This window comes from Lepidochelys olivacea, assembly GCF_965140295.1.
Source record: "Lepidochelys olivacea isolate rLepOli2 genome assembly, chromosome: 1".
NCBI lineage: Eukaryota > Metazoa > Chordata > Testudines > Cheloniidae > Lepidochelys > Lepidochelys olivacea.
In genome coordinates this window covers 229,554,469-229,568,778 of record NC_140411.1, presented here as the reverse complement: position 1 = coordinate 229,568,778, position 14,310 = coordinate 229,554,469, and the positions used below count along the sequence as shown (strand labels likewise).

Genomic DNA, 14,310 nt, shown 5'->3' with positions numbered 1-14,310 from the left:
CCTTTAGAGGCAATACAGCAGCTTGCCTCAATACCTCTTAGATGTATGAATGCAGAACAATTTCCAATCAAGTTTCCAACCCTGAAGTTGTTCAATACTTAACAGAAAAATTAAATCCAGCAGCAACATTTTCCTCCATTCCTGCTCACCCCCGTCCTCCGTCTTCTTACTCTGTTCCTCCAGTTCTTCCCCCCCCCCTCTCTCCCCACAACTCCATAGCCAGGGAATGCCTGCTCAGACTCTCACTCTGTCCATTCTACTTTCATTTGCAGCAGTAGAAACTTTGTTCCCTCTCTTCTCAAGCCACCAAACCACTTTCTCAGTGACTTTAAATACTGCCTTAAAATCTGCTTGCAATTCCAAGCCTTTTTGTGATACTGTATATATTAAGGATGCTCCAGTTGGGCTGCTGGTGTGTGTGGGAAGTATTTCTGAATCTGTCTGCTGCTAAATGAGGCAGCAAGTAGGCTCTGAAACTCAAATCTTAATGGAGGTTCCATATCAAATGAACACACCCATGCCTCTCAAACAAAACCTATCCAGGCTGAAAAATGGAGGTTATCAAGACAGCCTCATTGGTGGTAATTCACTAATTTCATTGGACATCCCACTTATAGCACAGAATCTGTCGCTCTTTTTGTGCCTAAACTGTTAGAGCTGTTAAAGACCCAGATTGCGGGGGGGGGGGGGGTGGAGCTAATAAAAACTAAAGAATGTGCAGTGGGCGGTACTGAAGATACCTGTCTAATTCCAGCCCAAACAGTCTGCCACTCATTTATGGGATAGGTTAGCATGCTGATTAGTGACTGAAGCTGAAAAGGAGGAAATGAAGAGTAGTTGCTCTGGCTTAAACCACTAAACTATGTCAGAAGGCAAATGCTTAGTGCCAGCAGACAATCGGTTCTTTCCTGAGAAAGAAGGGAGCAGATGTATATCAAATTACATAGGGTACATTAAAGTCTAGTGACTGACACTGTTTGCCCCCTGGTGTGTATAATGATATCTCCATCACCACCAAGCTCTTCTCTTCCTCCATATGATGTTAGTAGTGTTTTGTTTGTTTTTATTTACAATATCAAGGGCCTGATTCACCACTGTGTTACTAGACAGGTTTCAGAGTAACAGCCGTGTTAGTCTGTATTCGCAAAAAGAAAAGGAGTACTTGTGGCACCTTAGAGACTAACCAATTTATTTGAGCATAAGCTTTCGTGAGCTCACGAAAGCTTATGCTCAAATAAATTGGTTAGTCTCTAAGGTGCCACAAGTACTCCTTTTCTTTTTGTGTTACTAGAGTTTCTTTTAGTAAATGTAACTAAAAGTTTCAATAAAATTAAAAGGGGATAACACTGGAATAATGCCGTAGTGAATTTGATCCTTAGGGGTGGGTACAGAACATCGATCCAATACAGGGAGATACATGAAGGCCCTGTGTAATCTGCCTATAAGATATAAAACTGTAGTTATATGTAACTCATGTTATGATAGTGGGGGGGGGTCTTTGTCTCCAGGTTTATCAGCCTGCCACTGCTTGCAGTGAAGAGACTCTATGCTTCAGTTTGAGCCGTAGAGACTAATGATTTTTGTGTTAAAGATCCTGGATTCAGTCCCCTCCATTGGCCCAAACCGAACAAGTTATACTCAATGCTCACATTGGCTGGTCAATTTATTGCCTGAAGAAAAGGGATGACAAATTTAAAACTCTCTCTCACTATGTTTCTATCACATGCAGATGCAAATCACTGGAAAGATGTTCTCCCAAACTGAGTGGTTGATCACATCACAGAGAACTCCGATTTGTACATCTCCCTAATTTAATTAGGGAACCATTTTAAATTTTCCCCTTTTAGTTTCAGTAGGTTTTCTCCTTTACCCTTTGGGAAAACACTCAAATCTGAGAAGTTAATACCTATGGTTCACCTTTGCCATGAAGCCTAAAAATTGCTGCCAATGACCATGGCTAGACAGGTGGCAAACTGACACTCTCGTCCTTTCTTCCTTTTCCAAAATCCACTTCTTCTGCCATAACTCCTCACCCTACTGCTACCCTCTCCACAATTAAAAAGCACCAGCAAAACAACTATCAAAACTGTGTCAATTGTGACCATGTTCATGTATATTAAAGCTCTATATCCCTCCCCACTTTGGCTGTAAACTTTCCGGGGAGGCATTGCTTCTCCATCTGATTTGGAGAGTGCCAGGCATAATGGTGGCCTGCTCCTTATTAGATCCTTTTGATAACTAGTCACTGGAACTAGAGGATGTAGTGAGTTTTCCATCACCTGGAATCTTTAAATTGATACTGGGATGTCTTTCTAAAAGATATTCTGTAGTTCAGCCACAAGTCCTTGATCTTGATGGCTTGATTCAGGAATTATCAAGTCAAATTCTATGGTTTGTGTTACACAGGAGGTCAGATTAAATAATGGTCCCTTCTGGTTTAAAAAAAAAAAAGCAATGGATCTGTTTAGACTGACTATAACTTACTCCAACAGGTTTTTGTTGCAAGCTAGGCCGAGTCCCTAGATGTATTGTGCATTTCAGTCTCCGCCTATCCATAACAGAAGAGTTCATTGTTATTCCTGGCTTGTTTTTTTAAAAACACTGCTCCACGTCTTGGCCCATACCCAGAAAAGGAAGCAAGAGTCAAAGGAGGCAGTTTGATTATGCTGGGTTGCATTAAATAGATGACTGTAAAAAGTGGATCTGTCCTATTAAAGGGAATACTCATGCTGACTAATGTGCTGTCAAGTGCAACCTGTCATCATCCAACTAAAAAGGCATTATTCATAGTTATTACTGAAGAAAAGATATCAATATCTTTCTGCAAAATGTTTTGACCTCCAATGCCGCAATTTATTACAAAGGGATGTTTACATCTTGATTAGATAGCATCTCTGTGGGTTCCCAATGAGCATTATATGCTAGAGTAATTCTTTTCCTCAGAGGTCAGAGAGAGTTCAGTTTTATGGCAGGTGAGTGGAAAGGAGTCTCACTTTTTATGGATGGCACGAGCAGCTGAACATTATATATTGTCCTAAAGAAAAGGTCTTGGAAGTAGTTTCAGAGAAAAATGGATTTACAGCTTTTCCACAGTCATTACTCCTGACAATGCATCCAGCAGGCTCTATTCAAACTGGAAAGTAGCTGTGTGCTATTCACGTTCAACATGGGAGTGAAACAAAAGCACCTGCCTCAGGATTTCCCCTCAATTTATCTTCCATGTTTTGTTTCTAAGGTTGTGTGCACCAGCTCAGAAAGCGTTGCCATATCTAGAAAAACTAAATTTCAGAAACACACCCCTTCTTCCAATTTCCTCTCTCCAAATTATTAAAGCATTGACCCATATTTATTCCTGAGATTTTGCACGTCATTTTTGCATCCGATGAAGTGAGCTGTAGCTCACGAAAGCTCATGCTCAAATAAATTGGTTAGTCTCTAAGGTGCCACAAGTACTCCTTTTCTTTTTGCACGTCATTGTGTGTCAACCAGGAGTAATGCATGGTATAATTTTCACTGGAAACAATGGCAACTAGAAGTGACAAACCACACTCCCCTGGTGAGAACATACATTTAGTTCTGAAGATAGCAGATTACCACGTTATTATTAAATGTTACAACATCTGAATTCTTAAAGGTCTGTTCTCCTGATATTCGAAGAATGGTCTTATGATTAAGGCACTGGGTTGGATCTCAGGAGATCTGGGTTCGTTTTTTAGATCATTTACAGATTTCCTGTGAGCTCTTCTGGAAGGCACTTCGTTTTTCTCTGTCCCAGTTTCCCTTCGGTAAAAAAGCGATTCCACGCCCTTTCTCCACAGGGATATTATCTGCTCTGTCCTATCAGTCTTTACTATTTGGAGTGCGAGCTTTTCAGAGTGGGATGTCTCTTACTGTCTGTTTATACGGTGTTTGACAAGGGAGCCTTTGATTTCAGTTGGGCATCTACTGGAGATACTAGAAGAGGAATAATTAACAACATGACCAGTGGGAGAATAGACCTTTGTGGTCCAAATCCAGACCTAGTGTAAGGAGGTATAACTCCCTGCATGTTACTGGAGTTCTTCCCATTTACTCCAGGTCTGAATTTGGCTCTATGTTTAACAAAAAGGGAGAAGGGTTTCCACATGGGTCAAAGAATAGGGTATTTCCTCTGCAGTGGTTCTGGAGTGAGTGTAAATTCAGGGACAATATGAATTTTTAAATGCATTTCATTCCGAGCAGCCTCTGAGCACATAAAGGAAACTTTAAAATGTGAAAAATTGCCTTGATGCCATATATAACTGAGATGCTTTCTTTAGTAGAACTATAAGACAAAATACCTCCTTTTCTGCAAATAGAAAAAATACGTCTTTCCTTTAAGCATAATTTTCTGTCAAATTACATATATTAATGGAATATTACTCTGTTTTAATATGTTACTTCTATATATTTAGATCTCCTACATTTCAAGCAGGTGTGTCCTTTGAACGCTGTTCCACGAGGCCATTGGCTGATCTTTCTGTTGGGACTCCTCATGTGATGGAATTGTCAATGCATGGCACTCTCTCCCACTGCCCTGTGCCCCCATGCCCCATACCCTGGCACTAGTTATTTCTGTCACTATTTTTCTCTTTCCATTTCCCCCTGTTCTTTTCTCTCTAATGTTTTTTCATTTACTGTTCTCTTTCTTTGATTATTTCTGGTTCCTTTTCTGCTGGCAGCACCTTTCCAATTGCCCTCCACATCCCCCACTTTACCAAAAGGCCATATGAAGTTCTGAGAATGTCCACTGCTCACTTTTTTGAGTTAGGATGGATGCGCTTTCACAGCTGAACCAAGTGTTGCAGGATAGGGAAGAGAAGCTGCAGCCCTACAGCTATATGTATAACCTGTTCCCATTGCTGGCTGCATTAAGGGTCTCTTTGGAAGCAACAAAGATGGCTCATGCCTTACTTGCAGCTACATAAGCACAGGTAGCAGGGTAGATCCACCTTTCTTCATCTCCCTCCTCTCATACACATGTTCCCAGAATTTGGAAACACTGGACAAAGGAAGATCCACTTAATTGGCCTAATTCACCTTCTAGTTACACCAGTGTAAATATGGAGCAGCTCCCTTAGCATTGACAGAGCTAGTCCAGATTCATACTAGGACAAATAAGAGCAGAATTTGGTCCAAAGAATTTTCTTTTGTTCCTTTCACAGGCCCATATTTCTAAAGAGGCACACACTAACGTTTGTTGCATTTCTGTGTGCACCTCATTTCAACTGTGCAAATCCATCAATATGCAGGTATAAGAGGGCAAGTTGTTTATGCCCAATTTTCAGTAACACATGATATTTATGAAAGGGGACAGAAGCTAATATTTTGCATTCATACAGTGTCTTCTGAGATAGGAAAATGCCTTACAAACGCTAATGAATTAAGCCTCACAACCCTCTTGTGAAATAAACATGGTAATTATTATTTCCATATCTTGAAGATGGGGATAAAGGAGTCACAGACACATAAGTGACCCGCGCAAGGTGATACCACAAGTTTGTGACAGGCAAGAACAAAACTCCAGGTCTCCCCATTCCCATCCTGTGCCTTAAGCACAAAATTATACTCCCTCCCACCTACCACCCTGTTCATATTTTCGATATAGGCAGGATACATGTTATACTGGGACATGTGACAGGTTTCAATGGTCCACCAAGCCCCTAGGGGGCGATGGAGAGCTATGGTCCCGCGGGCAGGCCTTAGTCACACCTTTCGGGCGCTGGGGAATTAGCAGAAAAGGCGCACTGGCCTGAGTCCGCAACGCGCCCCTCAAGCCCCGGGGTGCGCCAGCACGAGTCCATGGCGCGCGATTCTGCTACCCGAGGCGGGTTGGCCGGGGGAGGGGAACGCAGGCCCACCCAACTCCACTGCGTTCCCGCCCAGGGCCCTGACAGTGGCGGGAGGCGAAGGTCCCGCCGCTGGGTCAGCGGGGGGCCATCCGCGCCCGCTGACCAAACACACCCACCACACTGTGCAGTTCTGCCCCGGGCTACTTCCTACCTGGTCTCTCAAGCAGGTCTCTCCGGTCCCTCCATGTCGTCTGGGTATTAAGCTGCTGGCAGCTGCAGCTCCCCCTCTGTGTCGAACTCATACTGGCCCGGGTTATAGCCGGGCCCCTCCAGGTCCCCTGGGTACTCCGCGGCTGGCAGTCCTGGTCGCCACAGGCCTTCCTCTTGGTCAGGTTCCTCCTGGCCCAGGGCCTCCCCTGGGTTGGCAGCAGGGTCTGGAGGGAGCAGCCAGCAGCCTGTGTCTGTCTCCCTCCCTGGTGCTCCTCTCACTGGGCAAAGGGCCCCGCCCTTTGTACTTCCTGTCCCACCCCTCCCCTTCCGGGAATTGGTGTACGCTTGGAGTGGCCCCACCCACTCAGGCTGAGAGGGTGGCTCTTTACTCTCTGAACCAGAGGGAAGCCACCCTGGCTCCCTACAGGACATTTTTGGTTAATTATCAGACACTCATGTCCTTCATATTTTGCTATACTCGACGTACATGCTGAATATCTAACAAGGCCTTACTGCTTTAACTATCGTGTGTCTGACACTTCCCCTATCTGGAACACATATTAGCAACTTCCATCACAAAATACAGGCTGTTAATATGGCTAATTTGGATGACATGATGACATTAAGATTCATTGGGAAGGTGACAACAACAGCGTAAAATCCAAGAATGGAATTAGTATGGCAGCATTTCCAATTCAAGTGTGTGAAAGCTCAATATATGTAAAAAAAGAAAAGATTCTAAACATTTTGAAATGTTCCTAGGCTTTTCCTTCAGTTTGATATGTTAGGATTTTATATAATGCTGTTGCAACAGGGACGCAGCGCATCACTTGACACATTCGTTTTTATGACACCATTAAGCGGCAGTACAGCAGCTCATGTTAAAACTCTGTCATACAGAGTTACATAGAATATGATCCTTGGAAAGCAATCATTTTCAATGTAAATCAGATTAGCTGGCAAACATTTGACCCAGAAGGCCATGGAAGCATTCACTGCGTATGATTAGAGCAATACACAATCTAGCAGTGATTTCACAAAGCTTGTGGAATGCCCATTATGTCTGACAGCTGGAGGCCAGACACTAGAAAAAGATAGCCAATTAGAGTTAGGGCCTGCCATCCCACTGGAGACCTCACTTATATGGCTCCTGCACATTTCTAAAGGCAAGACCTGAACTGGGAGCCTGATGGCCTGAAGGCGTCAGTCCTGTCAAGTGTCCCAGAAGGAAGCCTACCCTCTAGTCAAACCAGTAGGAGCTGTGCTAAGCTTGACTGAGCTAGAAGCTGTTCTTTGCAACGAAGATTGCAGAGAAGTTAAATGAAGTTCAATGTCTCTTCATTTTAGCTGTAGAGCTCAGTTCCCTCCTATACTGTAATGCCCATAACACACCCTCTGTGCCTGCTCCTAATTTATGTTCATCAGCTGCCCAATTAACAACCTGTGAAAGCTACATAGCTGCAGTGCCTTTGTCCTTAGGCCACTGCAGTGTATTCATTAACCTTTTATGTTACAATATCTGGAAGTTCCCGCTATAGTATACATACCAATATTCTAGCATGAAAACGTTTCCCCATACTATCAGTGTTTTTCTGTTCTCTGAAACAGCCTATTATTCCAACACCCTTTCAAGATACTTAAATTGAATCCTGCTTTATTTAAAATGTGTGGTTTGCCACAAATACAGATGATCATCCTGAATGCTCAGTGTCAGAGCTATCAACCTGGCAAAGCCTGAATCTGTGACTCTGGCTATTAAAAATGTGTGACAGAGACCCAGGATAAAGGACAATAGTAAAAAAGGGAGTCTACATTTACATGTGACTAATTTTCTTATGGTGTTTTAAATTTGACATCACCTATGTTCCAAGATTCTGCAATTGTGAGGTAAATAATTTAGAAAAACAAAAAACCAACCGTGAAATAATCTGTATGTGAGACAAATGTGGCTTTTGTGATAGGGTACGATTGTTTGAGGGTTATGGCTGTTAAGAGCCCCCTAATCCTAACAGAGCATTAAACAACTGATTGCCCCTTACCAACATTGAACTACACTTGTCTGGGATCTCTCTAATGATATATTTCTATAGCTAAGAACCAATAAAGATCTAATAACTTGCCTAAAGGACTATAGGTAATGTTGACAGACCCCGGTTGTCGGTGGGCGGGATCGAATCAGGGACCGCTGGAACTTAGTGCATGAGCCTCTACAGCATGAGCTAAAAGCCAATTCTTCTCTCCCCCTCTCTCTCTCTAAGTGGTCTTGGTGCCATTAGATGCAGGTCCGGCTCCAGCCAACCAAGCAGGCGCCTGGGGCGACAAATGTAAAGGGGTGGCAGGATGTCGGGCTCGGCAGTGGCGGGAATTTGGTGGTCGCTCCGTCACAGCGCATTTCGAGCTCAGCGGCAATTCGGCGGCGGGGATGCAACTCTTCTTTGGTTGCCAGCTGCAATTTGGTGGCCACACCATCACTCTGCCTCCATGTTCAGCGGCAAGGTTTTTTGTTTGTTTGGTTGGTTTTTTTTTGCCGCTTGGGGCGGCAAAAGCGCTGGAGCCGACCCTGACCAGATGGGACAGAACACTACACCTCGGAGGTGTGTGGGATACATACACTATACTTCTGTCCAGTGGGGGCCAGCTTGGCTTACACATATTCTATTTTCTAGGTTTTAGACAGACACATTTCATTCACAGTTGTGTTCTTGCCTGCATCATTGCCAATGGTAGCTGTAGTAACAATTTGCCATGTAAAGCAGAACTTTATCAAAGGATTTTGGAAAAGCTGGATTAAGCGTGTTGTGTGCACTGCTATTGTCAGTTTCATCTGTCAAGCAGATTATTTGGAAAGGGATGTTCTTTTTTTCTAGTCTCTAAGCATCTAGCCAGTACCCTTACTTTAAGTCAATTTTCTTTGTTCTCTGTATTCATACGTACGCTGCTGAGCGTTTTAGCCAGGTATACAGGTACCACAGTTCTGAATTATTTAATGGTATATTTGTTAAGCTGATGTTAACTTTAAGATGTATTACACCATTTACACAAGTTGCACTTGACCTGAGCCATTTAACAGATTGCACAGAAAAACATATATACACAAATCTCACTGGTTTAAAAAGGCCTAGGTTTGTTAACTTCCCAGGTATGCTACTGCAGGACCCATTTGTTTTGCCTGGCCTTTGAGGAGAGGTAAGGGAAATTGAAAAATTGGCCAGATATTTGCGATGTATTATTTGTATTTAGAGCTACTGCTGGATAGAAGGGTTAAGCCAATTTAAAACTACAAAAACAAATACTAATTTCAATAACTGGTAGGGCATTCAGAGCTTATGTCTGGACATTTTTAGTGTTCTAAACTGAAAGGAAACAGTATGTAATATATTTTTTCTGATAATTTAAAATGCTCAAAAGCAACTCCATGCAAGTTCCAATATAGACAGCTTGTACACACTCATGTGTGCCCAAGGAAATTTCCAGAAGATCTAGGAGTAGAGGTGGTCAATGTTTTCTGAAATTTGATTTTTCAAAGTTTTTTTAATCAAAATGGTGATTGGACTAAAAATGACACTTTCTGCAAAAATACCATTTTTAAAGCTAACTGCACTAAGTTAAGAATTATTATTATTTGTATTACGAGAGCACATAGGACCCCTAGTCATAGACTTCCATTGCGCTAGACACTGGACAAACACAAAATAAAATGACAGTCCCTGCCGCAATGGGCTTACAGTCTAGTTTATCCCTGAATTTTGGCAGAGGGACAAACTAGCTCAGATAAAAGAAACATCCCTCTCAACCGTCACCTGAAATTTTAACACACTTTTCAATTGTTCCACTTCTTCATATGTAAAGAAAATTAGCCTGCTCACACTTTTGTTTGGGAAACAGATAATGAGAAATTTATTCTTTTTTAAAAGGTGATTCAGGGTGTTGCCTTGTTTGGGTGCCCTATTTTATGCAAGCATTAAGTATAACATTAAAGTACTATATTTGCATTAAGAGTTCAGATTAGCAGCAGATATTTATATTTAAATGTTAAACAGTAGATTTATACAAGCTATTAACGTATACAACTTATTTAGGGCAAAAAATCTGTATAGGAAAATCCAAATTTTAAGCATTTTAAGGCTCCTGGTTATATATTCCAAATTTACATTGACTTTGCAATAAGTCACTTCCTTCAGTCTCTTCTTTTTGCCATTAGGGCGCTAGGGGAATTTCAACTAATTCCTGCTAATGCAAAGTTTGGTGCATGAAAATGAAATATAGAGCACTTTCAGCATGATCACTCATCTGAAATAATGGTTCAGTAGAGTCATTTTTTGTTCCATGGAGGATTCTTCTAACAAGGCATTTATTATTGGTATCAGTTTGTTCCTTTCATTTTTTGTACTTATCTAATTGTTCCTCAAAACACATATAGTGATTGTACCATCATTTTCCTTAGTGACTTTTTCTCCTCTCTGGTTGTACCTTTAATGAGAAAGCTTGTATTAAAAGTACTATTTAAGCTGCAAATTACTTCTTGTTTGACCACTAATGTCTACTGTAAAACAAACATGTCTCCTTACTTTACACTATTGCTTTTTATGGTAGTGTTATTTGACTGTATTTCATAACCAATAAGATCAATAGAATAAAAAAATCACAAAACCCCACTTTTTTGACTATACAAATTAAGCTCACAAGTTCTTTCCTCCTAAGGCATCCTCTAGTCTCTATCATCTGACCTACTTTTTTTCCTTTAAACCAGTACACATTTTACTCTGGCTTAGCTGAAACAAACATAGGTGGGAAAACACACTGGCTAAGCTTAAATCCAAATAAGATGCTGACTGGAGGGTGAAGCAACAGGTGGAACTGAAGGAGATTGATAAAGCATATCCACACTTTCCAAAAGAGAGCAATGCTTTAGGCTTGACTTTCCCTCTCACAATCTGGAAGTATTTTGATTTTTCCTGATCAATTGTTTGGCACTCCCAGATAATAGCAATGGTTCGTGTTACTTGTTTTCATCTGTAGTTAAGATATTGTGCCCTGTCATTGACCTAGCCACATCGATGAAGCTAATGATACTTTTGTCAGCCCCAGTTGGGCTAATGCAAATAACTCTTCTTTGGCTAACACTTGGAAGCTTCATCTGGGCCCCGAGACAAAGCTCACTGCAGTCAATCTGACTTTACAATGACTCGAATGAGACTTGGTTCAGGCCCTTAGTGCAAAATGAAATAGCACGCCAGCTTAGAGGAGGAGGTTGGCAGAAACACATTATGATTACATCATCCTTCAGTCTGTCTAGTGTTGGTTTCAATTCATAAAGTTCTTGGGGGTTTGGAATTGCACTTCTTTAGACCACTTCTCTCTTTCATATATGCAAACATATAGGCACAAATAAAATGCCTACCTAGTAATTAAGGACTGTGGCTGTAGGCACTTTTTCTCACAGTCCTCAGATAAACACTAATGACTGGAGGGTGAAGTTTTCTGTCAGAGTATGACTGTGTTAGCCTTCAGAGAACAGAGAAAGGCTTATCTTATTGGGCAAGGTTTTGCTGAATGAAAGAAAACAGATGGGGAAAGAATGACAGTGCCTGTAATTTCCTCCTCATCTTTCTGATTTACAAACAGATATATTTTTAATCTATTACATTCCCAGATGTCTTAGCAATGGATACACTATAAGTCACCGAATAAATCAGTCAAATAAATACACCACACATTTCCCTGTACTGAATTCTCATTATTCCTGCTGACAGAGAGAGACAGGGTCTGTGACTGCCTGCAGTGTTTGCTGGCTGTCCTGGCTTGAAAGCCATTCTGAATAAATAAATAGAGTCCCAAGTTTACTTACTGTTATGAATGAAAACTTTTCCAAGCACACTGAACTGTTCCACTGGGTTAATTCTCTATACAATAGGTATGTATATTTTAGAACATCACTACCTAGCTATGTTAAAGTTAGCCTAGCACTGCGAGAAACTATGATTTAAATTATCTATCTTTATCTATTATAAAAAACAAAGAAGTACAATAAAAATGCCCATGAAACACTCAAAAGTCAGGAAATGCAAAGGCACCCTAGCAACAATCATCACTCTGCACCCTCCCCCCACATGTCTATGCATTTCAGTACAGTTTTTACTTACAGGATTACAAACTATTTCTCAAATAATACCATACTTTCTTCTCTACCAACCTCAGATGTGTGTAGTGTCTTGATTCCCCTTCCCAATGCTGCAGTATGCTGACAATATGTGAAATACCCCACTCAGTTAGCAGGCTTTGATCCTGTTGGGAAAGCGTTGTGGTTTCTGTTGACTCACTGGTATGTCTACTCTGTGATAAAAGACCCCCGGTGTGGCTGCCGCTGGCATGGCTCACCTGACTCGAGCTTGTAGGGCTTGGTATGCGGGGAGCTTTAAAACTGAAGTGTAGACATGTGGCCTTGGGCTGTAGCCCAGGCTCTGAGACCTGGGGGGAGGGGAGCCCTGGCTCCATCCCAAGCCCTAACGTCTGAAATGTAATTTTTAGCCCCACAGCTGAGGTTCTGAGACTTGGTGCCACAGATTTTTTTAATCACAGTGCAGATGTTCCCACTGAGGCAAGTGACTTGTTCCTGCATTTTCATGAGGATAGGATAAAGCTTCTTCTGGTAGCGGGAGTGTGTGCAAGGTCGACAAAGAACTGAAATCCCTTTTTGGGCCACCATTTTACAATTGGTGCAACGGGCCGAATCTTGGACTGAAGATTTTTCATTCGGCACCCAGGGCCTGGTCCTGTGCACACTGAAGTCAATGGCAAAGCTCCCATGGACTTTGCTGGGGCTTGACCTTGCACCTGCAAACATAGGCCTACATAATTTGAGCTAAAGAGTCTGTGCTTTTGGTGGTGAATGGTCCTGGTTCTATCCCTGCTCACGATCTCTTGTGGGGGGTGGGGCGTCATATACATTTATCAAATACGATATCGACCCAGAGGTAATAAATCAAAGAGAACAAAATTTCCAAAAAGAGAAATGTAGTTTTATAGAGCTGGGTTATAGAATCATAGACATTATAAATGGAAGTGATCTACCAAGTCATCTACAATCCATCCTCCTGCTTTGCAATATTGTTCCCTACAGCACATTTTCTAAGCTATTTGTAAATATCACACCTAGCTAATATTCCCATGTGGAAATGGATCTATGCATCCATTACTAAATTAGGTATAAAATTTTGCTATTTCATTAAAGGTTCAGTTGGATCAAACATTTTGACTAATCTTTCATTATTATTTTTTTAAAACAGGTATCTACAGGGTATATCTGGATACAGCCAGACTACACCTGTTTACTGCTAGCAGTAATTACAGATTAATCAACATTACTGCCAGTTAATATTCTCAGACTGATGAGTGTCTTAGAAGTAGGAACCCCATTCTTTCTCCACCTTTAGAGCCCTGATAGAAGTTCTCCTTTATTTCTGCTCTCAGAATCTCTTGGGGGAGGGGAAACGGATGTGTGTAAACATGATGTAGGGTAAAAGAAGTGGAACTTACCTGTCATTCCTTTTCTTTCTTCTTCTAATTGCTGCAGCATTCCAGCTTTTTGCTCTTGAACTCAGAACAGAGATCAAACCTCTTCCCCCTTTTGTTTTCTTTTCCACTTGTACTCTTTAGCCTATTAGACAATCTTAGGAAACAACACAGGCTTCAGACTGATTAGGAAGTCTTTTCCAGAGAAAGCCACTCAACATATCCAAGTGAAAAGAGAACATTAAGCTATGTACTTTGGCATTTTCTCTCTAAAACCAGAGCTTCTTTGTCTGAGAGAAAAAAGCAGCAACTTCTTTCCTTTCAGAGTAACACAGAGAGTAAATTTACAAAGCAAACGGTCACTTGGTGAGGGCAGTGGTAAATGCAGCTGGCACTAATTGAAAGGTACACAGGTGGATAATCAGGAAGCTGAAGCCACATGATTCATTTGTCTAACATTGTCTGGAGACAGGATAGGAAGGGCTCTGGCACAGCGTCTGTGATAGAAATACTTATTTGAAGGACAAGGACTAAAGCTTACTTTGGAGACCAAAGTTCTTTATACAATCTCACCAGAGTAATTGCTACACTTTTTCTTTAGAAGGAGGAAGGGAACAATTTGAAGTGAAACTCTAGGTTGGCAGAGTTTTTGTTTGTTTGTCACTTGGGGGAAGGGCTAATTGCTGTCCTGCAGAGTGATCACTTTGCACAATAACCCTGTAGCATAGTGTAACTAGATAACAAAGGTTATGAGGTCATGCACTGGAAGAAGATGTAT

The 14,310-nt window shown here is 41.6% G+C and overlaps 1 protein-coding gene across 4 annotated transcripts in view; it reads right to left on the bottom strand.

The window, feature by feature from the left end:
- Window positions 1–13,588, bottom strand: part of SHISAL1 (shisa like 1) — a 313,432-nt gene extending 299,844 nt beyond the window's left edge. For 3 of the 4 annotated variants that reach the window (XM_084643259.1, XM_084643261.1, XM_084643258.1), the window contains exon 1: window positions 12,214–12,369. The gene's annotated coding sequence lies outside the window, so the exon portion shown is untranslated. Of the gene's footprint in view, window positions 1–12,213; window positions 12,370–13,556 lie in introns of those variants that run through there. The other variant, XM_084643260.1, reaches the window with a different exon arrangement.
- Window positions 13,589–14,310: the final 722 nt, after the last annotated feature.